The sequence below is a fragment of the Mustela erminea genome, chromosome 11 (assembly GCF_009829155.1).
Source record: "Mustela erminea isolate mMusErm1 chromosome 11, mMusErm1.Pri, whole genome shotgun sequence".
NCBI classification, from domain to species: domain Eukaryota; kingdom Metazoa; phylum Chordata; class Mammalia; order Carnivora; family Mustelidae; genus Mustela; species Mustela erminea.
Window position 1 is genome coordinate 40,003,223 of NC_045624.1, and position 27,541 is coordinate 40,030,763.

A 27,541-nucleotide genomic window follows, 5' to 3' on the forward strand; every position below is an offset into this window, starting at 1 on the left:
TCTCTCTTTCTCTCAAATAAATAAGTAAAATCTAAAAAAAACAAAAACAAAAACAAAAAACAAACAAACAAAAAAAAACAAAACCAAGCAAACAAAAAAAAAACCAAAAAACTGAAAACAGTATGAGGTGATCAGGAAAATTTGAACAATAGCTTTGATAATACTGAGGAATTATCTGGGGCAAGATAATAGTATTATTATTATTTTTTAAGAAAGGAGTCCTTACGTTTTAGAGATACATAGCAAAGTATTTATGGATATTACATCCGGGGTTTTCTTTCAAAATGATAGAGTTGTAGGGGTTGGGGAGAGGAAGAAATCAAACCACAGAAGCTGTAAGTCAACTTGGTAGCTGAGTGTAGCTGGATAATGGGTACATAGGGGTTCATTGCTCCCTGTCGTGCTGTGTATTTCAATTTTTCTATAATGGCATTTTTAATCAGTAATCTGAAAAGAAAAGAATAAGGACAGAAAACATCCCTTCCCCCAGACAAACAATGAAGGATAGATATACTTCCATTTTCTATTCGGAAGAGTGAATGTGGTTAAATTCAATGCCTCCAAAGACAACATTGCCAGTGGGGGTCCCTCCAGATCACCAAGTGCTCTCACTTTCTGTACTGGGAACCCATCCTTGTTTTCCCCTCTGCAGAGAGGGCTTTGTGAACAGAGAATCCCTGCTGTGCAACAAGTTCATGCACACAACAATGTTCATGCACACAACAGTCTCTCAACATGTTCACTCAGTAAGAAATACCTCAAGTAGAAGAAAGAGAGGCCAGTGACAAATAACAGACACATTTGAGTCCCTGCTGCTCTGCTCCCTCCTCCCACATTCAGTTCCCAGGCCTCCCTCTCCTTTAGCCCTGAGGCATCTACCAAGTAACTGGGAGTTACTTGTGGTGATCTGATCTTTACTTTGGCATTGACAGAAACACCTAGTTTAAGACTGCCCTTTACAGATGCTTCTTTTTTTTTTTTTTAAATAAACATATAATGTATTTTTATCCACAGGGGTACAGGTATGTGAATCGCCAGGTTTACACGCTTCACAGCACTCACCATAGTACATACCTTCCCCAATGTCCATAACCCCACCCCTCTCTCCCAAACCCTCTCCCCCCAGCAACCCTCTGTTTGTTTTGTGAGATTAAGAGTCTCTTATGGTTTGTCTCCCTCCCAATCCCATCTTGTTTCATTTATTCTTCTCCTACCCCCTTAACCACCCGCCATGTTGCATCTCCACTTCCTCATATCAGGGAGATCATATGATAGTTGTCTTTCTCTGGTTGACTTATTTTGCTAAGCATGATACCCTCTAGTTCCATCCACGTCGTCGCAAATGGCAAGATTTCAATTTTTGATGGCTGCATAATATTCCATTGTGTATATATACCACCTCTTCTTTATCCATTCATCTGTTGATGGACATATAGGTTCTTTTCATGGTTTGGCTATTGTAGACATTGCTGCTATAAACATTTGGGTGCATGTGCCCCTTCAGATCCCTATGTTTGTATCTTTAGGGTAAATACCCAGTAGTGCAATTGCTGGGTCATAGGGTAGTTCTATTTTTAACATTTTGAGGAACCTCCATGCTGTTTTCCAGAGTGATTGCACCAGCTTGCATTCCCACCAACAGTGTAGGAGGGTTCCCCTTTCTCCGCATCCTTGCCAGCATACAGATGCTTTTTTTATCTGTGGCCTTAACGAACTGTGTTGACAAGGTAAAGTGACCTGCCATCAATCGTTTTCAAATAAGTGAAAATTAAAATGGAAGGATCTTTTTCATCTATAAAATTAGTGAAGTAAAATACCACGACCGTCGTCAATCACGATGGCAAAGATGAGGTACCACTATTCGTTAGAGTTGAAATCAGCCCCACATTTCCAGAAGTCAATTTGGCAATTGAAGACTAGGTCACAAATAGTAATCATGCTCTCTGAGGCAGTAATCCCTCTTCTAGGAATTATTAATAGCAATATCAGCAAAATGCACAGACTAGACACAAAGAGACTGTTAACTGTAAGTTATGTTTACAGTTTAATTGCTTAATTATGCTACATGCATATGATGTATTAAGCCTCTGAAATAATGTTTAAGTAAAATTTAAAAAATGTGATAAAGAAGACAAGACTGTTTATATACTGTTCTCCACATAATTTGAATATATGTATTTACTGAGAATGACTATATCAAATATTTAAGAGTAGTTTGGGTGGTTGGATTACAAATGATTTTAATTTCTTTCTGTATAGTTTTTCAGTGGTTTTTGTAAAAATTTTTGTAATAATAATACTATTTTCATAATCATAAAAATTTTTAAGCACTCGTGTTAATATTTCTTCACCATGCAAAATTGCCCTGTACTTCTTCATTGCCTGATGTTAATAACTGATGATAGAAACAGAACAGCAGCCATAGATAGACTCCAGATTGGTGTTATTGCCTGTGTATCTAATGTAGTTTTCCTTGGCTCAGTTAAAAATATCGTTTAGTAAGAACTCCATCTCAAGGTCATTTGGATGAAAAACGAGATATGCTATAGAAAGAATCTTTATAAGCCTCTAAGTTATGAAAAGATCAGAGACAAGATTCAAATTCAGCCATTTTTCCTCATCATGCTTTACTATGGCCACTTATAAAATTATATCCTTGAACCTGCTGGGCTGCTGTGAGGGTTTAAATAAGCTGCCTCCCAGATCCAAAACCTCTTAGAGGTTACATATTACCTAAGAGGTCATACACACTCCAATGTTCTTTTCACTTTAGGAAATTTCTTTCACATCCAGACACTTCATCGCCGTAGAATTCATACTCTTGTCTTGCAAGGTAGTCTGTAACATTGTTACATAAAAATAATTGCTGGAAAGTTCTTTATTATATTTTACAGACGTTTACTTCCCTATAACAACCCACTGTAGTTATAGGTCTGTTCTTGGGAGCTTTACAATGTCATTTTTTCCCCCTTTCTTGATATTTTTTCATCAACTCGATATTCCTGTCTTTTTTCTGTCAACTTCTGTCTGTACGCTTCTGTACTTACTTCAGGCAAGTAAGTAAGGTCACGAGCATAGTGTAGAATTATAAGCTTTGGCACTGGAGTCCTGCCTTTATCATTTACTAGCTGGACCATCTTAGGCAAGTTATTTAATTAATATCTCCATACCTCATTTTCCTCACCTGTAAATTGGATTATTATAATGTTGCATATTTCATAATGTAGTACTGTTTTACTTGCATGCAGATAATCTATATAAAGCCCATCAAAGGACTTGGTATAGAGATGGCAGTCTCTAAATGTTCATCAGGAATGAGGGTGACAAAGACGGTATGGTTTACTTCCTCATATGGCCAGACTATTTGGACACTCTGGTTATGTCCTTCTTAAGTTATAATGCCACAACTGGAGGAGGAAGCTTGTGTAGTCAGGAAAACTCAGAATTGGTGGGACATGTACCACCTGACCTGGATATTAGCTATTTGAAACTGAGCAAGTTACTTTATTCTCTAAGCTTTTATTTCCTCATCTATAATATAGGAATGATAAGATTATCTGCTTTGCAAGTTTTTTGTGAAAATTTAGGAATGACAGTTTACTAAGTTACTAAAAATGTACAAATCAAGGTTCTAAGGACTATATTTAAACACAGTATGATCATCTTGGCATACAGTAAACATTCAATATTGGTCTGACAGGAGAAGATCTGGGAGGTTCAGAGTGCTGCTCTCTGCCCCAGGGTGGTATTTTCGCCCTGGGCACAGAGTTCGAGGTTACCCCATCCCTGAGAAACCTCACACATATCTAACCACATTTCTGCCCAGCTCCACTGCCAGATACTTTAACAGGAAGGAGATAAAGGGAAGAAAAAGAGAAGAAGCTTGGGGAAGCTCGGGGAGAAAGAGGAAGAGGGAGAGACCGTGGGAGTTAGAGAGAAGTAAGGAACATACCAGGTGGGTGGTTGCTCTCAGAAAGAAGGAACAGAAGAGCCACCAACACGAGAAGATGTATCTCTTATTTTCCTTCATCCATACCCCGTTTCTTTGCAAGAGTTTATGGTCAATCACTATGATTCATGTGAAAAATTTAAAAAGAACCCCTACACAATCCAAACCATTACTTGCTTTTAAAAAAAAACAAGAATAAAGAATATGAGCTTTTTTATCAGAAGCATTTTCCTTTTTTAAAAAAAAATACCATTTTTTCATGTTACTCTTCATTAAACCTTCCACTTGAATATCAGATTCGAAGTGTTACCCTTAATACATTGACTTATATTCTTCTTCTGTCCCTCATTTTTGAATTCTTTAGCCCTGCCAGAAAAGTTAGGGCTAACTATAGGAGGATGAAGATATTCCCACTTCCTCTTGGTACCTGTAGGAATCTGGAGGATCCAGAAACATTGTCTCTACTGGGAGAGTTTGAGCCTTCTTCAATCTGAACAAATGCTTTAAGAAGCATTTAGATGTTCAGAGTCACTGATAGGTCTGAGCCCCCCTGTACTCTGAGTTTTGGAAGTTTACGTTTCCCAGTCCAGTGATTCTCAATCTGTTGAGAAATGTGTACCATTTCCCCCTTTCTCTATATCCCTGAGACTTCCTGGCCAGAGTTTAGAATTCGTTGCTCTTAGTAATAAGGGGTGTCCCTGTGACATTTTGAAGGTGAGAAGAGAAGTCATGACCTTTCCTTTGTAAACAGCATGCAGGCCCAGGGGCTTCTGGAGAGAGCAGATAAGCCATTCTGGAGGAGGGTCTCAGGCTTCCACTGAGTCACCCTCCTTAGAGCATAAGCAGTTGTATTTTTTTTTTAAATTTTTTTTAAGATTTTATTTATTTGACAGAGAGAGATCACAAGTAGGCAGAGAGGCAGGCAGAGAGAGAGAGAGGGGGAAGCAGCCTCCCTGCTGAGCAGGGAGCCCAATGTGGGGCTCGATCCCAGGACCCCGGGATCATGACCTGAGCCAAAGGCAGAGGCTTTTAACCCACCGAGCCACCCAGGAGCCCCAAGCAGTTGTATTTTTTAATGACAGTTTTCTGAGATGCCTATGCTATATTTCCTCAAGATTCTGAGGGGGGAAAAATACAGCAGCTGCCCCTAACCTTCCTGCTCTCTGCCCTCCCAATGGTGTGGCAGCATCTGATTCTCTACATGCAGTCCTTCCCTGTTTGGAACACCTGGAGCAGTTTCAGGTTTTGTTTCACGGTGCTCGTACTGATGCCAGCTACATAATTGAATTGCCTGGAAAGCTTTTGAAAAACATTGATGTATGGCTCCCACTCTGGAGAGGGGCCTAAACATCCATGTTTTTAAAATGCTCTCCAAATATTTCCAGTGGGCATCCAAAGATTGAAAGCCACTGTCTCAATCTCAAGTTGAATTCCCAACCTCAGGCTTTGGTTACTTTTTTTGTCAGACCCTCATTTCTTAGTCATTTCAAATCCACTTTATCAAGTCAGAGAACTCGCTCTATCCCTTCCCTCAACATGTTTTCCCAGCACATTGACGAGAAGCCAGTATAAGCAATTTTCAAAGTGGCCTAGGGTTTCTTGATGTCTTACGGAAGGTACCTGGCAGAAGCAACTGTCAATGCTAATATGAAAATATAAAGAAATAAAAAAGTAAATGAATAAAAGACTGACCAGGCAATTGAAAAATAACCGAAATTGTGCTTTTGAAAATGAAAACAATCCCCATAGAACCAGCATCTCAAAGGACCTATTAGACAAAGAGAATAAAAATTGGTGAGCTATATAATAGATCTGAAAAAACTCCTCAGAGTGTAACACAGAAAGAAAAATATTTTTTTAAAGATTTTCTTTATTTATTTGACACAGAGAGAGATCACAAGTAGGCAGAGAGGAAGGCAGAGAGAGAGGAGGAAGCAGGCTCCCTGCTGAGCAGAGAGCCTAATGCAGAGCTCCATCCTAGGACACTGGGATCATGACCTGAGCAGAGACTTTAACCCACTGAGCCACCCAGGCGCCCCTCAGAAAGAAAAATATTAAGAGCAAACACACTGTATACCTTTATTAAACTTTACATATCATTTATCTTATAATCCTTACAGTAATCCTATAAAGCAGATACTATTACTTCTCTGTTTTAGAAATGAGGAAACTGAGGCATAGGAAGGTTAAGTAACTTGCATAAATTTACATACCTAATAAGAGAGCCATTATATTCAAGCCAGAGAGCCAGGCTTCAGTTTTGTTACTCAGCAACTATGTTATGTCCTTGTCAAGAACATTGAAATCACAAAAAAGAAAATGTGGAATCTAAATTTGTTCTAGAACAGAAGATAGAGCAAAGTAAAAGCAGTTTTTGAGAGATAATGGCTGAAAAATTTCCAGAACTGATGAAAATTAATAATCAGATTTGATAAGTTCAAAAAACCTTAAGCAGGATGAAGAGAAAGAAACCCATACTTAGACACAATAAAGTGAAACAGCAGAATACTACGGAAAGGGAGCTGCTAATGTTAAAGGCAGCCCATTTGAGAAGACAGATCACCTAAAAAGAAAATACTTTACACAGACCAATGGCTTCTTATCAACAGCAGTGGAGGCCAGAATACAGTAAGATATTATCTTAAAAACATTGAGTAAAAATAACTATGGATGTAAAAGTTTACCCAGCAAAATTATCTTTCTTTTAAAAAATATTTTATTTATTTATTTGACAGACAGAGATCACAAGTAGGCAGAGAGACAGGCAGAGAGAGAGAGGGAAGCAGGCTCCCTGCCGAGCAAAGAGCCTGAGGTGGGGCTCAATCCCAGAACTCTGGGATCATGACCTGAGCCGAAGGCAGAGGCTTTAACCCACTGAGCCACCCAGTTGCCCCCCATTTCAGTAATTATTTAAGTGGACCAAACTCTATAGTTAAAAAAGATTATCAGACCTTCTGTCTAAAAATCCATTAGAAGCCCATTACTTAAGACACAGCTTAAATAAAACAACCTAGAAAGTTTGAAAGAAAAGTAGTAGTAAAAAGCTACACCAGGCAAGCACCAATGCGGGGGCAAAAAAGGAGAAAAGAAAGTAAGGAATTGTTAAGTCTATTCTATCACGATTACAAAACAGGCCTGAAGTTCTATATAATGAATATTATAGTAGAAATAGGTACAGTTTAGGGGTACCTGGGTGGCTCAGTCAGTTAAGTGTCTGACTCTTGATCTTAGGTCAGGTCTTGATCTTGGGGTGGTGAGTTCAAGCCCCACTAGGTGTGGAGCCTACTTAAAAACAAAACAAACAAACAAAAAAGAACAACAACAACAACAAGAGAAAGAGGTACAGTCTATGGTGAGAGAAAAGGGAGCAGCATCTAACTCTTCTCAGGGAAGTTAGGGGATGAATTGGAAGAATTTTTTTAAAGTTCTTATTTATTTGAGAGAAGAGAGAGAGAAATAACATGAGTCACGGGGAGAGGGAGAGGGACGAGCAGACTTCTTGCGGAGCGGGGCTCCTGACACGGGGCTCCATCCCAGAACCCTGAGATCATGACCTGGACTGAGGCAGATGCTTAACTGACTGAGTCACCCAGGGGCCTCCTTTTTTTTTTTTTTTTTTTTAAGATTTTATTTCTTTGACAAGAAATGGAGAGGGAGGGAGAGAATTTAAATGAAGAAAAGGAAAAAAAAACCATTTGGCCAATGTTTGTTGAGCAGCTGCCTGTTCCTTGCCCTAATCCAGGGGATTTATTTGCATTCGCTCCTTGTAGTCCTTTGACAGCTCTCTACAGTAAGAATTATTACCTCCAGGTCAGGTAGGTCACCTAGGCAGGGCTCATATGCGGGTGACTAGGAAATTGAATTCAATTCTACCAAACCAGAAAAGTCACCATGTGAAAACTGAGCCATAAAATATTCGTGTGTAGAGCTGACAGATGAAATGGAAGATACCCAGTTGATTTGAAATCCAGTTAAACAACAAATAATTATTTTTGTACAAATATATCCCATGCAATATTTCGGACACACTTATACTTAAAAAAAGTATTTATCACTTGTCCAAAATTCAAGTTTCACTGGGAGTCCTCTGTTTTTGTTTCCTAAATCTGGCAACTCGAGGCAGAGGTGAAATGAAAGGGAGGGACAGAGGTGTGCTGAGATATGATAGTGCTTAGCAAAGTCCGCCTTGTGTCATGAAGCAAGACTCCCCTTCTGGCCTCCTGTGACAGCCCACTTAAATGTATGAAAAAATATTTATGGACTACTATTTTCTTAATTGTTATTTAAGGGGAGTTTTAAACTGAGCTTGTGGGTGAGGTAGAACATAAGCTGGATTCTCCTAAATGAAAGACTTATTACCTGGTGGGCTATAGCCATAGAAATATGTAGGAACTGGGTATAACTTAATATATACATATCATGTATTAATTTGCATGAAATACATCATTGTGTGATACTCAGTTTTAAATACAAAATCATGCACATACTCATGTGCCAGTTACCCATACACACTCGTATTATTTCTGCACACTTGGGGAATGGGAGATTCTAGTTGAAAATTCCTTTTCACCAAGAGCAGTGGCGTAGCCCGTAGTTGGAGAGGTTCAGAGTAGAACATCTCCTGCAGTACGCCCCAGGCCATCCTTCTAACCTCAAGTCACAGACGGCCACAGTCTGATACCGTGGCGACAGGTGATCTTCGCTTGCAGCTGGCACATGATGTTACACACTGCTAAAAGAGGAAACTATAAAAGGGAATTGGGTGCTGAGGCTGGATAACACAATATTGTTCTGATGTTTTGATACTGAATTCGAGTTTCCACATTTACTCCCAAACCCTAACTTTTCAAAAAGTCAAACCATAACAAAAAGCCCCTTGCCGTAAGTTTATTCTGATCATATGCTCTTTCTTTGAAGATTCAGAGGGTAATCCAAGGGTCTTTTTAAGCTCTCAGACCACCAATTCAATAGTTTATTAAAACTGAGACATAGGGCCCCTCCTGGCAAAAGAAAAAAACAATTGAGGTGTAGGGTATAATGAAACAAATGTAAGGTTTAACACCAGCTCTACCATAGTCTGGGTAACTGAGGATAAGTATTCAACCTCTCAGCTTCAGTTTAGCTAACAAGAGTTTTCCAGTAAGGACCAAGGAATAGAAGCCCAGAATAATTGTGAGATAGGCACCTTGGCCTCTTGAGATCCAGTTCCCATTATACAGGATCGCAGAAGCAAATGACCCGAGGCACCATCCTGATTCTGTTATGCTCAGAAGTCGGTAGTTTATTTAAAGTATTTTTGGCAGTTTTTCCAGGCTCCAGAACTGTGAGAAATAAATTTATGTTGTTCATTTGAAAAAAGGAAATAAAACAAAATATACTATGTTTGACGGTTTTATTAAAAACACCACAAATTTGTATTTATGCATATCTAACTATTATATGTATTTATAGTTTTTTAATTAACAATTTACATGTATTTTTTAAAGATTCATTTGACACAGAGAGAGAGAAACCTGCACACGTGCATGAGTAGAGAAAGGGACAGAGGGAAAGGGAGAGAATCTCAAGCAGATGCTCTACCGAGTGCAGAGCCCACAGTGCGGCTCCATCCCATGGCTCATGAGATCATGACCCGAGCCCAAATCTCAAATGCGTTACTTAACCAAGTGAGCCACCCAGGCACCTCCTACCATTTATACATGCTTAATTATTCAAACCATAAAATATATTTTTTAAAAATCCAAGTAGTTTTGGGATTTCTGGCTGCTTATAATCTAGATCAAGGGTTTACTAGCTACAGATTAACAGCCAAATCCTACCTCCAAGCTGATTTTGTAAGTAAAGTTTTATTAGAACACAGCTACGTACATTTGTTCATAGGTGATCTAAGGCTTCTTTCCCACTATATAAGGGACTATATAACCTGAAAACCAAAAATATTCGGTTTTTGATACTTTTACAAAAAAATTTTTTGCCAGTCTCTGATTATAGATCAAAGGATTTTTTTTCTGTTGTAAGTAAAGTTGAAAGCAATTTATCTGTTTGTCTATTTAGATAAATAAATAAATTTATTTAGATTTTTTTTCTATGATTTTATTTATTTATTTGACAGACAGAGATCACAAGTCAGCAGAGAGGCAGGCAGAGAGAGAGAGAGGAAGGGAAGCAGGCTCCCTGCTGAGCAGAGAGCCCGATGTGGGGCTCGGTCCCAGGACCCTGAGACCATGACCTGAGCCTAAGGCAGAGGTTTAACCCACTGAGCCACCCAGGCGCCCCATAGATTTTATTTTTTTAAGCAATCTCCCCACCCAGGGTGGGGCTCAAACCCACAACCCCAGGATCAAGAGTCACACACTCCACCCAACTGACCCAGCCAGGCACCCCAAAAGCAATTTTATTTAGAGTGATTGGTTAAAATCCATTCATAGGTTCCAGTGGTGTCAACATGGTAACAGCATACCAGACTGGAAGCTTTTGTGTTAGAAGTCAGTTAGATCTGGCTTCTAACCCCACTTTACATAGATAATATATGATACATATATTATCTATATAATATACTGTGATACTGAGAGGGTTAAAGCTTAGCGTGATGTTGGACATAGTGTCTATAGTTGTTCATCTCTTTATTTAAACAAATACTAAAATAAGTACCGGTTTTTCCCCCATCCTCTTTCATTTCAGAAGTGAGAAAGAGTAAAGAGGCAGTCAGGTATGGTCACCCTGATAATTGAGACAGTAATGGGCCCCTTTGTGATTTTGTCTAAGGACAGACAAAAGCAAGATCACTGAGCCACACATGAAGGACCAAACTTTCCCCTTTTTCAGTTAAAATTAATGACTGCTATTTCTTCACTAAAATATGAAACTGCCTCTGCTTTCTGACAACATCCAGTATGGAACAAACCTCTACTTTCCTAGACCGCCCCCCCTTCTGACCACCACCGAATCACTCTACCAAAATCCAAATCCTATTAATTGATTGTTTCTCATAACCATCTGACCGAGTTACCCCATGGATCCCCATGGTGTGTGTTCTCCTTCCCTGCAATGAGTAATAAACCAGAGTCATTCAGCTACAGGGGTCCTGGTGGTCTTTGACTGGATGTCATTGACAGATGGGACAGTGAGATGGGAATAGTTTGTTTTATGATAAGAACCATAAATGCTACAGTGGCAGGAAGAGGGAAGAAGGGTGAGAATTATTGAGTAATACTGTGTCCTGGGCATTTTTCATTTGTTAATACTTCTGATCCTTACTATTTTCATTTGAGTTAGATGTGATCTCTTTTACCGACACAAAAGATGAGGCTAATTGGAGTAGACCAAGGAGTGGGACATGGCAGATATGTTTGTCCTGCAGAAGCATACAAAGGCTAAGAGGCTCATGACTTTTTAAGGAAAGCCTCGCTAAAAGGAATAAAGCTATGACTCCCCCTGCAATAGCCCCTCTTGTATGTATCTAAGAGGGCTGGGCACCTGGGCCAGGATGCAGAGATTGTCTCTCTGAATGTTTTAGAAATTTCTGTATTCCTCCTTCTTGGGGGCACAAGCTCTTGGAGCAGCTGTTAGTTGTGCCCATGCTATTCACACTTGAAATAGAAGGTTAGGGGGCGCCTGGGTGTTTCCATAGGTTAAGTGTCTCACTCATGATTTTGGCTCAGGTCATAACCTCATGGATGCTCAGCAGGGAGTCTGCTTGACATTCTCTCCTTCTGGCCCTCCCCCAACTCGTGTGCATGCATGCTCTCTCTCTCTCACACATAAATAAATAAATCTTTTTTAAAAATAGAAAGTTAGTAACATGGGATGAGAAAAAAACAGCACCTAACCACTAAGGGAACTCATTCAAACACTGCTGCACCCTCTCAGACCAGTGGATCAGAATCTATGGGGAGACTTTGAAATTGATGCTCTTAACAAGTTGATCAGGTAATTCTGATACAGACCCTCTTTGAGAATCACTGCCTTAATGTAACTGACTATCACAGTCCAAATTTCACACACCAAGTCGCAGTTGAGAGTCCCAACATCCTGACATCTGTCTTCACTGACCTTTTTACTCATTAAATTACCCCAGCACTCAGTGTCCACATGATGCAATGCATGCCCCAGTAGAGAGGCTGCTAGGGAAAACTTGGAACCTGAAGACAAAATTCACTTTCCTGACCAACAACACTATCCAGGTGACCTTAATCTTTGATTCTGTCATTAGCAGTGTAAAGGAAGAATGATCTATCTAATCCTAGCCTGGAACAGAGCTTTTTGTGTAATCCACTCAGTCTGTTCTTCTGGGAGGCAATTAGTACTCTCGATAAAAGACTTTTTTCTAATAAGCCTTAATGGTATTAAGACCTGGCATAAAAAACTATCTACCTATACATCATTTGGCTAATGATTTTTATTCAACATTCTTTTTCTTTTATTCAATCTAATAAAAATTATCTAACCATTTTTTTCTGTAAATGTCTGCCAAGAGCAAAATCTTAGTATTGGCCTGTTTCAGATCTTTTTCTGTGAAGATAATATGGCATTAAACTTTCAAGTTCTTTTAATTAAATTTTCTAAAAAAATTAATAGTAAAATAAAGATTATTATACCTTCTTCTGCTTATAAGCCATTAAAAAGTTGGACAAATATAGAGTCTCATAACGACATGAAATTTGCATTTGTTTTACATGGATAAATTTTGCCTTTTCAAAGTATTAATGTCTCCCAGAAAGAAGAGGTCATAAACATCTTTTGAGTATTTCTACATGTCTCTCTACCTATAATATAATAAAGAGTGGAGTAGGTATGACAATACCTACTTAAAATTAAAAATTTTTTTCCTGAAAACAATTAAGAGAACCTAAAAATTTTTTTTGAGATTTTATTTATTTGAGAGAGAGCACAAGAGCAAGAGAGATTGAGAAAATGAAGGGGGTGAGAGGCAGAGGGAGAAGCAGACTCCCTGTGGAGCAGGGAGCCCAACATGGGACTTGATCCCCAGACCCTGGAATCATGACCTGAGCCACAGGCAGACACTTAACCAACCAAGCCATCCAGGTGTCTGAACCTAAAAAGTTTTACATGATAATTGTTTCATGAGAAAGAGATCTGAAACAGGCTAATTTAATAATTTTGCTCTAGGGGCGCCTGGGTGGCTCAGTGGTTTAAGCCGCTGCCTTCGGCTCAGGTCATGATCTCAGGGTCCTGGGATCGGGTCCCGCATCGGGCTCTCTGCTTAGCAGGGAGCCTGCTTCCCTCTCTCTCTCTCTCTGCCTGCCCCACATCTACTTGTGATTTCTCTCTGAAAAATAAATAAATAAAATCTTTAAAAAAAAATAATTTTGCTCTAGGTAGAGATGTTTTTAAGATATATTGTATAATGGTATATGAGGAGAGAGACTGCCAAATTATTTTAATTCTTGTATATCCTGTCCAAATCCCATCTAAACTTCTCTAAATTAGGCACCTGCATAGATAAAGTCTATGCTAGATATAGGTCACTGCTCTGCATGGAGATTACAACCTAGGGGAAAGATAAGACCTGCATTAAAATAATCTTAGGCAGTGTGTGACAAATTACAGGGGTTCTGTTGTACAGGTGTGAAATCATAAGAAATACATATATTTGTCTCTGCTCCCCCCCACCCCAGTCCCTGACACCAGACTTCCTAACCCCTTGTAAATCTCTAAGTGATAAGAGCACTAGGAGCATCTTTTGTTTCATGGTGGTGATTCTAAGTGGGCTCCCAGATAGCTTCTGGATGGGGGCTGGTCACCAAAAAGACCAAATTCCAGTTAGAAACTTGGAATTTTCGGTCCCATCCCCATCCTCCAGAGAAGGGGGAGGGGCTGGAAATGGAGTTAATAACTGATCATGCCAGATGAGGAAGTCTCCATAATTCTCCAAGAATAGGGGAGTAGGGGCTTTGGATAGCTTTCAGGTTGGTGAACATATCCCTTCTGGCAGAGGAGAGGATGTGTACCCTAATTCAACAGGGACAAGAGCTCCTGTGCTCTGGGCCCCCCCTGAGGGTCTTGCCTTATGTATCTCTTCATCTGGCTGTTCATTTGCTCCTTTATCATACCCTTTCATAAACTGGAAAATCTTAAGGATGTATTTCTTTGAGTTCTGCGAGATGCTCTAGCAAACTCTGAGGCTCTCACTTCCCTCTAAAACACTAATTTTTTTCAGTTGTCATCAAGCCTTCAATATAGTTCACAGGCCAGCCCTATAGCCTGTGGGCCAGGCACTTGTTTTTGTAAATAACATATTTAACTGATCACAGATATTTGTTTATGTGCTATCTGTGGCTGCTTTGGCATAACACCTGTGGAGCTGAGTAGTTGTGACAGAGATCGTATGGCCTCTGAAGCCCAAGATATTTATTCTAGTCCTAACAGCTTTTAGAGGGGGAGGGGGAGTAAAAGCAGGAATGGAGGTGGGATGCACTTTTTTGAATAAAGACATTTCAGGCATAACTCTAGAGAAGAGAGGTACACTTGGATCCCAGCTCATTCTCGATCCCATGTAGCTGTGGGGAATCATCAGTGAGTGGCGCTCAGACTTTGCCACCATCAACTGGCCAGGCAATGGGAATCAGGATGAACTTCTTTATTAGGGAGCATCATGATACCCTAAATTCTATTAGATCTGACTTTTGGAATCCCCAAGGGAGCCTACCATTTATGTGTAATGCTCCAGCTGGTACAACCTCTTAACTGGTCTCAGTAAGAAGGGCTCAGATGCTGAGCATGCTGCTCTGCCTTAAGCAAAACATCATTCTCCTATCACCCCATCCCACAGACTAGGTTACTAGAACATCTGTAACATGTGCATTATAGTCAACAATCTTTTTTAAAAAGATGGCTTAATCCCCAGGAACTGCAATCTTTAGTTGACCAAGCATTTTGAAATCACAGTTATGTCCAAAGTTGAAAAGAGAAGCAATTTTTGGCCTTGGCAACTGTTCTTAGAGCATTTGGGGTTCTAAGACTTCAGTATATATGGCACATACTCTGCATGATGGTATCTTCATCTTTTCGTTCATTCATTCATTCATTCATATATCCATTCCAGAGATGTTGAGCACTTACTTAGTCATACTAAGTCATATACTTAGTATGTGACAAACATTGTATCCAAATACAAAGATGAGAAAAGCATAGCTCCTGTTCTTTTTTTTTTTTTTTTAAAGATTTATTTATTTATTTGACAGAGAGAGATTACAAGTAGGCAGAGAGGCAGGCAGAGAGAGAGAGGAGGAAGCAGGCTCCCTGCTGAGCAGAGAGCCCGATGCGGGACTCGATCCCAGGACCCTGAGATCATGACCTGAGCCGAAGGCAGCGGCTTAACCCACTGAGCCACCCAGGCGCCCCATAGCTCCTGTTCTTAAGGAAATCATATTTTTAGGAAAGAGATTCTGCTTGGGTTACGTTTGATTATGATTGTCATGATGGATACCATTGTCATCAAAAACAAGATGAGACAGTAGAATATTTGATTAATATTTTGACATATTTCGTACTAGATTTGAAGACACTTTGCAACATAATATCTCAGAAATTTCTGACTAATTATAGAATTTTTCTCAAAGTTATTACTTTGAAGGGTATCACTAATTTCTGCATATTACAATCTAATATATTTTTGACATATTATTTTGGCCATAATGTGTTAACATCTACTATAGTGTTAGCACAGTGGCTTAGACATAGTAGACACCCAATAAAAATTTCATTGAATTTTAGATTTGGGAAACATATTTAGGAATCAGCTAGCCCTGTACTCCTTGACCTTAAATGGGTTTCAGACCCTTTGAAAATCTGATGAAATATGTGGACCTTTTTTCCCATTAAGAAATAACATATTAAAAAAAAAGAAATAGGGGCGCCTGGGTGGCTCAGTGGGTTAAGCCTCTGCCTTTGGCTCAGGTCATGATCCCGGGGTCCTGGGATCGAGCCCCACTTCGGGCTCTCTGCTCAGCAGGGAGCCTGCTTCCTCCTCTCTCTCTCTGCCTGCCTCTCTGCCTCCTTGTAACCTCTGTCTGTCAAATAAATAAATAAATAACTCTTAAAAAAAAAAAAAAGAAAAGAAATAACATATTTACATACACTCAAATGATTGTATACAATTTTAGGTGATTGGTGAATCACCCTGTGTATCATCCATGAATTCCTACGTCTTCCATTTTATAATTGATGAAGATCATTGCCTAGAACAGGGGCTGGAAAATTATGGCCCTGAGGCCAAATATAACTCATCTCTCATTTTTGTTCTGCCTGTGAGCTAAGAATGGCTTTTACATTTTTAAGTGATTTCATATTACCTTCATATTATCTTCAATTTTGCTTTTGGTCTGCGTGACCCTAACTATTTATTATCAAGTCCTTTATAGAAAAAATTTGCCAACCCCTGGTCTTGAATGGTTAAAAAGTGTTTTCTAAATCACTCATCCAATGACTAGAAAATAGAAGACTAGGATACACACTATCTGATTCCTCATCTATTGGTCTTCTCATTACTCCTGTTGATCAGTTAAAATATTGACTAATTGGTTGATTTAAGCCCAATTAAAATTAAAACAAGGAGTTGTAATTCTGATCCTTAATAAAATTCCTTAGATAAATAATTATGCATTTATGTAGCCAGTTAAAATCCAGGAACTAAGTGACCCATCCAAAATTATATTATAAATTTATTAAAGAAGCAATATTAAGCTCTCAAACTCAAGCTGTACATTACTAACTTACTGTTTTAAGCTTATATTCTATTTCACATATTTGAAGTACAGTACTTCTTATAAAAAGGAATAAAGGTATAAACGGAGCTTAATGTAAAATTATTTGAACAGATGTTGTTCTTTTAATTGTGTGATTTCAAAGTTATTTTCATCTTTCTCCTGTCATGTACTACTACAAAAATAGAATAAAAGAATAGCAAGAACCATTATTACATGTTATTTTGAATGTACTTCTTTTAAAAATTTCGAAGTACCTGATTACTATTGATTGTTTCCTTCTATGGATTAGGGCTGCCAGAAGAGTTTTAAATCATATGTGAGAATATTACCAGTAATAGAGTTTAAAGATTTTCATAATGAAGAAAAAAAAAAAAAACACGAAACATTTCAATAATGTGTAAATGCAATATCAGATGCCCTGAAGACCTCTATCATGGTTTACCAGGCTCCCTTTTTCTTTTTTCAGATTCTGAAACCACTTCTGTTCATATTTAACCACTTAGAAAAACTAGGTGTCACCTTCAGAACAGTACATACTACACAGAAAGAACTAGACAGTGTTTTCTATAAAGGAGGAATTGTGGTCAGAGTAAATAAACTTGCTTTTTACAGCAAAACTGAAAATTCTGAATTAGAGCTTCATTTGCAAATTTTACATGCTCTCTTTTTTTTATTTTAATTTTTTTTTAAATTGCATGCTCTCTTTATGCGTAACCTTCATTCCTGAGCCCCCCACCCCAGGTCTTCTGCACTTACCTGGAAAAGCTAGATGTCTCAGGGAGGTGCAGAGGTGGGCCACCTGTCTGAATTCCATATAGGATTTTTTTCTAACAATAAGCCTGCTTGGGCACTCCCAAGGTCTGCGTGCACTTAAAAGGTCTGGCCAGTTCGCTAAAGCGAAAGGAAACCAAAGTGTTCTAAGTTCCGCAGAGTGTCAACAGCAACCACAAAACCTCAAAACTATGTCAAACACACTAGCACTGAAAAGCCAACCTCTCAAAATAAAAAGTCTAGGTTGCAAAATGACAGCAAGGCCAATTGTTAAGAAATACAAAGGTTTTATGACTACTGTAAGAATCCATTTTTTAAAATATTCATTCAAACTGAATTTTGTAGATAATAGGGGAAAAAGTGATATTACCAAAAACAAAAAGGAGAGGGGCGCCTGGGTGGCTCAGTCGTTAAGCGTCTGCCTTCGGTTCAGGTCATGATCCCAGCCAGGGTTTTGGGATCCAGCCCCACATCAGGCTCCCTGCGGGGCGGGAAGCCTGCTTTTCCCTCTCCCACTCCCCTGCTTGTGTTCCCTCTCTGTGTCTCTCTCTGTCAGATAAATAAAAACAACAACAGAAAAGGAGAGATAAACTGTGTGTTGTGTTTGGGATGAAAGATTATACATATATAATATTTCCTTTAGAACATTTATGGAGTTTTTCTGTAGCTCCTTGGAGACCTAGAACTACTATTCTGATGATAAATTTTGGTGATTAGCTCTGTCATTGATATATAATATTGACTGTAAGATTAGTATGGCTATCTGCAGCCTCACTTTTTAGACTTCTTAACATTATCTCCAGAAGAAATTATGCACACAGTTACAGAGATAAATGGGAAGTATTGAAAGAAAAATAAGTTCCTTGGGGCCCCTGGGTGACCCTCAGTTGACTCTTGATTTTGGCTCAGGTCCGGGTCTCAGGGTCATAAGATCAAGCCCTGTGCTAGGCTCTGGGTTCAGCAAGGAGTTGGCTTGAGATTCTCTCTCCCTGGGCCCCTCCCCCCACTTGCTCACTCTCTTTAAAACATGTAAATAAAACTTAAAAAGAACAGAAGAAAAAGAAGTTCCTCAAACTTCTGTAATTTATCTGTCATATTATATAACACTATAGTATTCTATAAGTATTATAATTATTTTGTAAATCATATGGTAATGTATAGAAATCTGTGGGTTTAAAATGCTAATTTTAAATATCAACATTTTAAGTGTACTCCAGTTTTTAGCTCTAATTTGACATTTCTGCATTAAAAAAAAATATGCAGACATCAAACACATGGTCCCTGGGTTCTCTCTACTTTAAAGGCCCTAGTTAGAATGATAATTTTGGTAATTTGTGATGATTTCTGGTCTCTGATGCTGAAGAATATTCTAGGCAAACATTTTGCAATTCCTGTTTCCTAGTGTTCACATTTCTCATTTTGAGCATAATGTTATTAGTGCACCCGACTTTTGTTTCTTAGTTTCTGGAAAGTCTTCAGTTTCAGCAGGTGTGCATTCTTTGTGTTATAGGAGTAAAAATGTTACATGTTTCAAAATAACTCATGGTGGAGGAATTTTAGTTTTTAGTAATGGTAGAGAAGGCTTCCAGACAAACCTGCCTGAGAACAATGAAGAAAATTGGATAGAATATAAAATCTGTTGGTTTGAAGGCTATAGAAAGCTGGCTAGGCTGTGAAAACCTGAAAGAAAATAAAATCCCCAGGGGAAGGGAAGTACAAATGGTGAATCTGATTCTTTTTTTTTTTTTTTAAGATTTTATCTATTTGCTTGAGAGACAGTGAGAGAGAGAGAGAGTCTGGGGGAAAGGGAGAAGCAGACTTCCTGCTGAGCGGGGAGCCCAACTTGGGGCTTGATCCCAGGATCATGAGGTCATAACCTGAGCCAAAGGCAGATGCTTAACTGACTGAGCCACCCAGGTGCTGCAGTGAACTGGTTTCTGGACAAAATTAAAGTTCAGGGACCACCGAGAGAGTGGTGCCCTTATAGTTAGGCTTTTGACAGGAACATTTGTAGGACTACACCTTTGGAGAAGACATGAACTAGAAATGCTGTGCCATGACAAGGTTAAAGCCCAGTTTCTAAGCAACTGAATTACTTGGGTAAAAAGATAATCATTGGATAGGTTAGGAGTCACCATCATCATAACAGTCTCCCTCGTACCCCAAACAAAAGTAATCTGTGGAGAATGATAACACTATCTAGAGCAGTAAATTGGCCCTGAAAATTTTTATACATAATATTCAAGTTCCAGTAAATATATGTATTTTTAATTTGAAGGTACAATTGGATTTATTAAGAGACCCACCAATCAGGCAGTATCCCACCTAACAAATGGAAGGGAGTTCCTCAAGTTTCAGTTACTATTTATAAGCATGTCAGAAGATAAGACCTAGGGGCATTTGGGTGGCTCAGTCTGTTACATGTTTGCCTTCAGCTCAGGTCATGACCCCAGGGTCCTGGGATAGAGTCCTTCATCATGCTCCCTGCTCAGCAGGGAGCCTACTTCTCCCTCTGCCTGCCGCTCTCCCTGCTTATGCTTGTTCTCTCACTCTTTCTGACAAATAAACACATAAAATTAAAAAAAAAAAAGATAAGACCTAATAACCAAGATCATGAAAATAAATATAGAATAGCAACAAATGCGTAAGAAGATCCAAATTGAGGGACTTTAAAGTAACCGTGATTAATAGTTTGAAGAAATAAGGTGAAATATAGAGAATTTTATATTTATTCTGGAATCTATATTTTAAAATTCAAATGGAAGTTCTGAAACAGAAAAATAAAATAATGAAATTAAATTATTGATAGGGGCTAATAGACAATGAGACACAGAAGATGGAACTAGAGTAAGTCAGAAGAAAATATTAGATTGAAGAATAGAGGAGAGAAGAAAGGAAAAAAGTTCCATGAAATCACAAGGAAGACACAGGGAAAAGTTCTAACATGTTCATAATTGATGTCCTAGAAAGAGAGAAGAGAAAGAACGAGGCAGAAGCAATATTTATTTATTTATTTACTTACTTACTTAGTTATTTTTCTATACATTACTCGGTGTTCATCATTGTAAGTGTACTCTTCAATCCCTATCACCTACTTTACCTATCCCTTCACCCACTTTCCCTCTGGTAACCATCAGTTTGTTCTTTTTTTTTTTTTAATCTAAATTCAATTAATTAACATCTAATGTATTATTGCTTTCAGAGTTAGAGGTCATTGATTCATCAGTCTTATGTAACACCCACTGGTGTTACATCACGTGCCCTCCTTAATGTCCGTCACCCAATTACCTCATTCTTCCACCCCACTCCCCTCCAGCAACCTTCAGTTTGTTTCCGATTAAGAGTCTCTTATGGTTTGTCTCCATCTCTGATTTCACCTTGTTTTATTTTTCCCTCCCATCCTCTATGATCTTCTGTTTTGTTTCTTAAATTCCACATATGAGTGGGGTCATATGATAATTGTGTTTCACTGATTGACTTATTTCGAGAAGCAATATTTAAAGAGGAAATAAAAGAATTATAGAACCCCCCCAATATAATAATATATGAATGGGTGAGCAGTCAAAAACAAAGTTTTTTATACTAGATGAAAAAAAAATACATGTGACTCAATGTTGATTAAGAGACACACCTAAAATACAACAACACAAAAACCCTGAAATAAATGAATGAAAAAAGAATTTGAGGCCAGCATAGCTGTATTTTATATACTTACCAGATAAATTAGACTGTAAGGCAAGACACTTTGTTGGCAATGAAAAAAGGACATTTTATTATGATAAAAGAGTTAATCTTTCCAAAACATTAGAGTTGTAAATTTGTTGCACTTAATAATGTTTCCAACTATATAAAGCAAAATAATGATGCAACTAAAAGGAAAATGGACAAATCCATTATCATTGTGAAATTTTAACAGATGTCTCTTAGTATCTAATATACGAGGCAGACAAAAATTCAACATGGATATAGTAGATTTGAACAATGGAATCAATAAAGTTCACCTGATTTACGTTCTTTATACTCAGAAAATGCAAAATGCACATCAAATGCTAAGTCAATTAACCAAATGATGACTCTAAAAGAAATCTTAAAAAATATTAAAAAGGTAAAATTATACAATGTATATTTTCTGCCAACAGTACAGCTAGGCTAGAAATCAATAATGAAACAAGGTAATAATAAAAAACTTTATATTTTGAAAAACACTTAATATACTTCTAAATAATTCAAACACTAGGGATGCCTGGGTGGCTCAGGCGGTTAAGCGTCTAACTTCAGCTTAGATCATGATCTCAGGATTCTGGGATCAAGCCCCAAGTAGGGAGAGTCTGCTTCTCCCTCCCCCTCCTCCCCCACTCCTGGCTTGTGCTGTCTTGCTCTCAAATAAGTAAAAACAATCTTAAAATAATAATAATAATAATTCAAACATTAAAAAATGAATACAAATGGAAATCAGGAAATATTTTTCTTTGAATTATAATGACAATTCAACTTAATCAGAACTTTCAGAACACAGCTAAAGCCATACTTGAATGCTTTTTTTAGGAGTAAAAAGCTGAAAGTAACCTCTTCTTCACTGCACCACTGAAGATCCTGGTTTCACCATGGGTTAACACCTCGCTGGGTGTTACTGGTACTGTAAGCACACGTAGTTCTTCTAGAAGCCTCGCTTCTTCAGAAATGTCCCTGACATCAAGATCTGCATTTTGACCTGGGTCAGAAGAAGGCAAAAGTCGATGAGTTCTCACTGTACGGCTCTACGGTGTCGGATGAATGTGATCCACTCTCTGAAGCCCTGGAGGCTGCATGTATTTGTGCCAAATGTCCCTGGTGAAAAGCTGTGGCAAAGATGGTTTTCCCATCAGAGTTGCAGTTACACCCTTTCCACAGCATCGTTACCCACAAGATGTTGTCCTGCGCTGGAGCTCACAGGCTCTAAAAAGGTGTGTGGAGGCCTTTGGAAAGCCCCAGGGCACAGTGACCAGGATCCACATTGGCTGTCATCCAGGATCCACATGACTTGTCATCATGTCCATCTGTACCAAGGTGCAAAACAAGGAGCATGTGACTGAGGCTCTATGCAGGGTCAAGTGCAAGCTCCGCTCAGTTGGTCAAACAGCTGCCTTTGGCTCAGGTCATGATCCCAGGGTCCTGGGATTGAGTCCCACATCAGGCTCCCAGTTCAGCAGTGAGCCTGCTTCTCCCTCTGCCTGCTGCTCTCCCTGCTTGTGGTCTTCACTCTTTCTCTCTCTCTGATAAATAAATAAATAAATAAATAATTTTAAAAAAAGAAAATGAAAACAAAAAGATATCATAACAGTTTTGGGGGTTGTAATTTCAATGAAATGTTGAAACGATTTAAAAAGCCATAATTTACCAAAATTGCCAAGATACCACAAGGAGAAATACAAAATGCAAATAGTTTATTTAATATCTAGTAAATAAACTGAATCTGTAAAACCCTTTGAGAGAAATTCCCATGCCTGTCAGTTTTATTACTCAATTCTTCCAAACATTTAGAAATAAAATCAACCTTACGTATAATATGCTAGAGCTCAGAAAACAAAGAAAAATTTTCCAAGTTATTTTTTGAGGTCATCTAACTACTTGCTAACTTTGATAGCAAATAATGGCAAGAACATCTTAATAGAGGACCTAAGAGAGGCCAGCTCTCATTTATATAGACACAAAACTTCTACACAAAATATTAATAAATAAAATGCAGTGATTAAAAAAAAATGATAATAGAACTGCCTGGATGGCTCAGTCAGTTAACCATCTGACTCTTGATTTCAGCTCAGGTCATGATCTCAGAGTGGTGAGATGGAGCCCTGCCTCAGACACTGTGCTCAGCGGGGAGTCCACTTGACATTCTCTCTCTCCCTGTCTACCCCTCCTCCCACTCATGCTCTCTTTCTCTCCCTCTCTCTCAAATAAAGAGATAAAATATTTTTTAAAATGATAATCTATTATGGCCAGGTGACAATTATTCCAGGAAAGCAAGATAGTCTAACATGTGAAAATTGAATGCAATTAACAAACATAAACAGAATAAAGGAGAACAATCATATGATCATCTCAAATAGACAACAAAAAAAAATTCCTCAATAAAATTCAACATCGGGGTGCCTGGGTGACTCAGTGGGTTAAAGCCTCTGCCTTCGGCTCAGGTCATGATCCCGGGGTCCTGGGATCGAGCCCCGCATCAGGCTCTCTGCTCAGTGGAGAGCCTGCTTCCCCCCCTCTCTCTGCTTGCTTCTCTGCCTCCTTGTGATCTCTGTCAAATAAATAAATAAAATATTTTTTAAAAATTCAACATCAATCCATGCTTTTATTTATTTATTCATATTTTTTTAAAGAGAGAAAGTGCACTCACTTGAGCAGGTGGGAGAGGGACTGAGAGAGAGAATCTTTCTTTTTTTTTTTTAAAAGATTTTATTTATTTATTTGACAGAGAGAGGGAGAGAGATCACAAGAAGGCAGAGAGGCAGGCAGAGAGAGAGGTGGAAGCAAGCTCCCTGCTGAGCAGGGAGCCCGATGAGGGCCTCGATCCCATGACCCTGAAAGAAAGACGCGCTGACGCTGAACCTGAGTGAGCAGGTGGGGGCGGCGCTCACCCGCGCCACCCCCGGCCCCCCTGCGCACCGACGGCGCCCCAGGCACCGCGCCCCCCTACAGCCTGCTCGCATCGCCCGACCTGGGGCTGCTCAAGCTCGCCTCGCCCGAGCTCCAGCGCCTCATCATCCAGTCCAACGGGCTGGTCAGAGGCTTCAACGAGCTGAAGGCAGAGGCTTAACCCACTGAACCACCCAGGCGCCCGGGGAGAGAGAATCTAAAGCAGACTCCACACCCAGCCTGTGAAGGGCTCCACCTAAGGACACTGAGATCATGACCTGAGCCGAAATCTAGAGTTGGATGTTTAACCAAGTCACCCAGGCATCCCCATCCATGAGTTTAAAAAAGAAAGCCGACAAACTAATAGAAGGATATTTACAAAATTGTACCCCAAACATCATGTTTCATTTGGAAATGTTGAAGGCTGTCCTCTTGATATCAGGTTTAAGTAAAGGATGCCTTCTGTCACTACTTCAGTTCAATATGGTACCCTAATCTAACATCTATCATAAGCCGGTGTGATGAGGCAAGAGAATCAATAAGAGATATAAATACTGGAGGGGTGGCTGGCTGGCTCAGTGGGTAGATAGAGCATGTGACTCTCGATCTTGCTGTAAGTTCAAATCCCACATTGGGTGTAGAGACTACTTATAAAAATAAAATTCTCAAAAAGGTATAAGTATTAGGAAGGAAGGAAGGAAGAAAACTGTCTGTATTTGCAAGTGACATGATTTTATACATGAAAATTCCAAAGAGTACAGGCACACTAATAGAATAAATTTATTAATTTAGCAAACCAAATTGTTACCTGTTAATTTGCAAAAATCACTTGCATATCACACTAGCAACACACAAGCAGAGAATATAATTTTTTTTAATTTTTTATTTTTTATAAACATATATTTTTATCCCCAGGGGTACAGGTCCGTGAATCGCCAGGTAGGTCCACATACCCCACAGCACTCACCAAAGCACACCCCCCACAATGTCCATAACCCCACCCCCCATCTCCCAACCCCCCTCCCCCCAGCAACCCTCAGTTTGTTTTGTGAGATTAAGAGTCACTTATGGTTTGTCTCCCTCCCAATCCCATCTTGTTTCATTTATTCTTCTCCTACCCACTTAAGGCCCCATGTTGCATCACCACTTCCTCATATCAGGGAGGTCATATGATAGTTGTCTTTCTCTGATTGACTTATTTCGCTAAGCATGATACCCTCTAGTTCCATCCATGTTGTCGCAAATGGCAAGATTTCATTTCTTTTGATGGCTGCATAGTATTCCATTGTGTATATATACCACCTCTTCTTTATCCATTCATCTGTTGATGGACATCTAGGTTCTTTCCATAGTTTGGTTATTGTGGACATTGCTGCTATAAACATTCAGGTGCATGTGCCCCTTCGGATCACTACGTTTGTATCTTTAGGGTAAATACCCAGTAGTGCAATTGCTGGGTCATAGGGCAGTTCTATTTTCAACATTTTGAGGAACCTCCATGCTGTTTTCCAGAGTGATTGCACCAGCTTGCATTCCCACCAACAGTGTAGGAGGGTTCCCCTTTCTCCGCATCCTCGCCAGCATCTGTCATTTCCTGATTTGTTGATTTTAGCCATTCTGACTGGTGTGAGGTGATATCTCATTGTGGTTTTGATTTGTATTTCCCTGATGCCAAGTGATATGGAGCACTTTTTCATGTGTCTGTTGGCCATCTGGATGTCTTCTTTGCAGAAATGTCTGTTCATGTCCTCTGCCCATTTCTTGATTGGATTATTTGTTCTTTGGTGTTGAGTTTGCTTAGTTCTTTATATATTTTGGACACTAGTCCTTTATCTGATATGTCGTTTGAAAATATCTTCTCCCATTCTGTCAGTTGTCTTTTGATTTTGTTAACTGTTTCCTTTGCTGTGCAAAAGCTTTTGATCTTGATGAAATCCCAATAGTTCATTTTTGCCCTTGCTTCCCTTGCCTTTGGCGATGTTCCTAGGAAGATGTTGCTGCGGCTGAGGTCGAAGAGGTTGCTGCCTGTGTTCTCCTCAAGGATTTTGATGGATTCCTTTCGCACATTGAGGTCCTTCATCCATTTTGAGTCTATTTTTGTGTGTGGTGTAAGGAAATGGTCAAATTTCATTTTTCTGCACGTGGCTGTCCAATTTTCCCAACACCATTTATTGAAGAGGCTGTCTTTTTTCCATTGGACATTCTTTCCTGCTTTGTCAAAGATTAGTTGACCATAGAGTTGAGGGTCTATTTCTGGGCTCTCTATTCTGTTCCATTGATCTATGTGTCTGTTTTTGTGCCAGTACCATGCTGTCTTGATGATGACAGCTTTGTAATAGAGCTTGAAATCCGGAATTGTGATGCCACCAACTTTGGCTTTCTTTTTCAATATCCCTTTGGCTATTCGAGGTAAAATACCATTTAAATTAGCATCAAAGAACATTAAAATGATCTTTCGGAAGATCAGTAAATCTTTTATGTGGGGCACTGTATAATATTGAGATAATTTTAAAAAGACCTCAATGAATGGAAGACTACATATTACTTTCAGATAAAAAGATTCAGTATTGTGAGGATGTCATTTCTCCCCCAAATTACCTGTATTCAATGCTTCTCTCTTTTTTAAAATTTTAATTCCAGTGTAGTTAACATACAGTGTTATATTAGTTTCAGGCGTACAACTGAGTGATTCAATAGCTCCATATATTACTCAGTGCTCATCAAATTAAGTGTCCTCTTAAACCCCTTCACCAATTTCACCCATCCCCCTACCCACCTCTCCTCTGGTAACCAACTATTCTCTACAGAGAAGAGTATATTTTTTGCTTTATCTCTATTCAATGTACTCCTTCTTTTTTTCTTTTTTAAAAGATTTTATTTATTTATTTGACAGAGAGAGAGAGTGAGAAAGGGAACACAAGCAGGGGAGAGGGAGAACAGGCTTCTTGCCGAGCAGGGAGCCTAATGCAGGGCTTGATCCCAGGACCCTGGGATCATGACCTGAGCTGAAGGCAGATGCCCAACGATTGAGCCACCAAGGCACCCCTATTCAATGTACTTCTAATCAAAACTTAAACAAGCATTTCTGTGGAAACTGACAAGCTGATTTGACCCTTGTGTGATAATGTAAAGTATCTAAAATGTCAAAAACAATGAAAAAAGGGACATAATTGAAAGATTTGAAATACCTGGTATTGGGTTGCCTGGCTGGCTCATTTGGAAGAGCATGCAACTCTTGATTTCGGGGTTGCAAGTTCAAGACCCACATTGGTTATAGATACTACTTAAAAATAAAATCTTTAGAAAAATAAATAGAATTAATTAAAAAAATAAAATACCAGGTATCAAGAGTTTTTAAAAGATTTTATTTATTTATTTGACAGAGAGAGAGCATGAGAGGGGAGAGGTCAGAGGAAGAAGCTGACCCCCTGCTGAGCAGAGAGCCTGATATGGCACTTGGTCCTGGGACTCCAGGATC

General features: G+C 39.0%; 1 protein-coding gene and 1 long non-coding RNA gene across 7 annotated transcripts in view; one reads left to right on the plus strand and one right to left on the minus strand.

The window, feature by feature from the left end:
- LOC116569062 overlaps positions 1 to 27,541 on the plus strand; it is a 161,512-nt gene that overhangs the window by 36,929 nt on the left and 97,042 nt on the right. The window lies entirely within an intron of this gene.
- LOC116569060 (probable G-protein coupled receptor 141) overlaps positions 1 to 27,541 on the minus strand; it is a 51,602-nt gene that overhangs the window by 18,674 nt on the left and 5,387 nt on the right. For 2 of the 6 annotated variants that reach the window (XM_032305023.1, XM_032305024.1), the window contains exon 1: positions 17,434 to 17,568. The exons of 1 other annotated variant lie outside the window; for it this stretch is intronic. The gene's annotated coding sequence lies outside the window, so the exon portion shown is untranslated. Of the gene's footprint in view, positions 1 to 17,433; positions 17,569 to 22,661; positions 22,701 to 27,541 lie in introns of those variants that run through there. 3 more of the 6 variants (XR_004276838.1, XR_004276835.1, XR_004276837.1) reach the window with 3 other exon arrangements.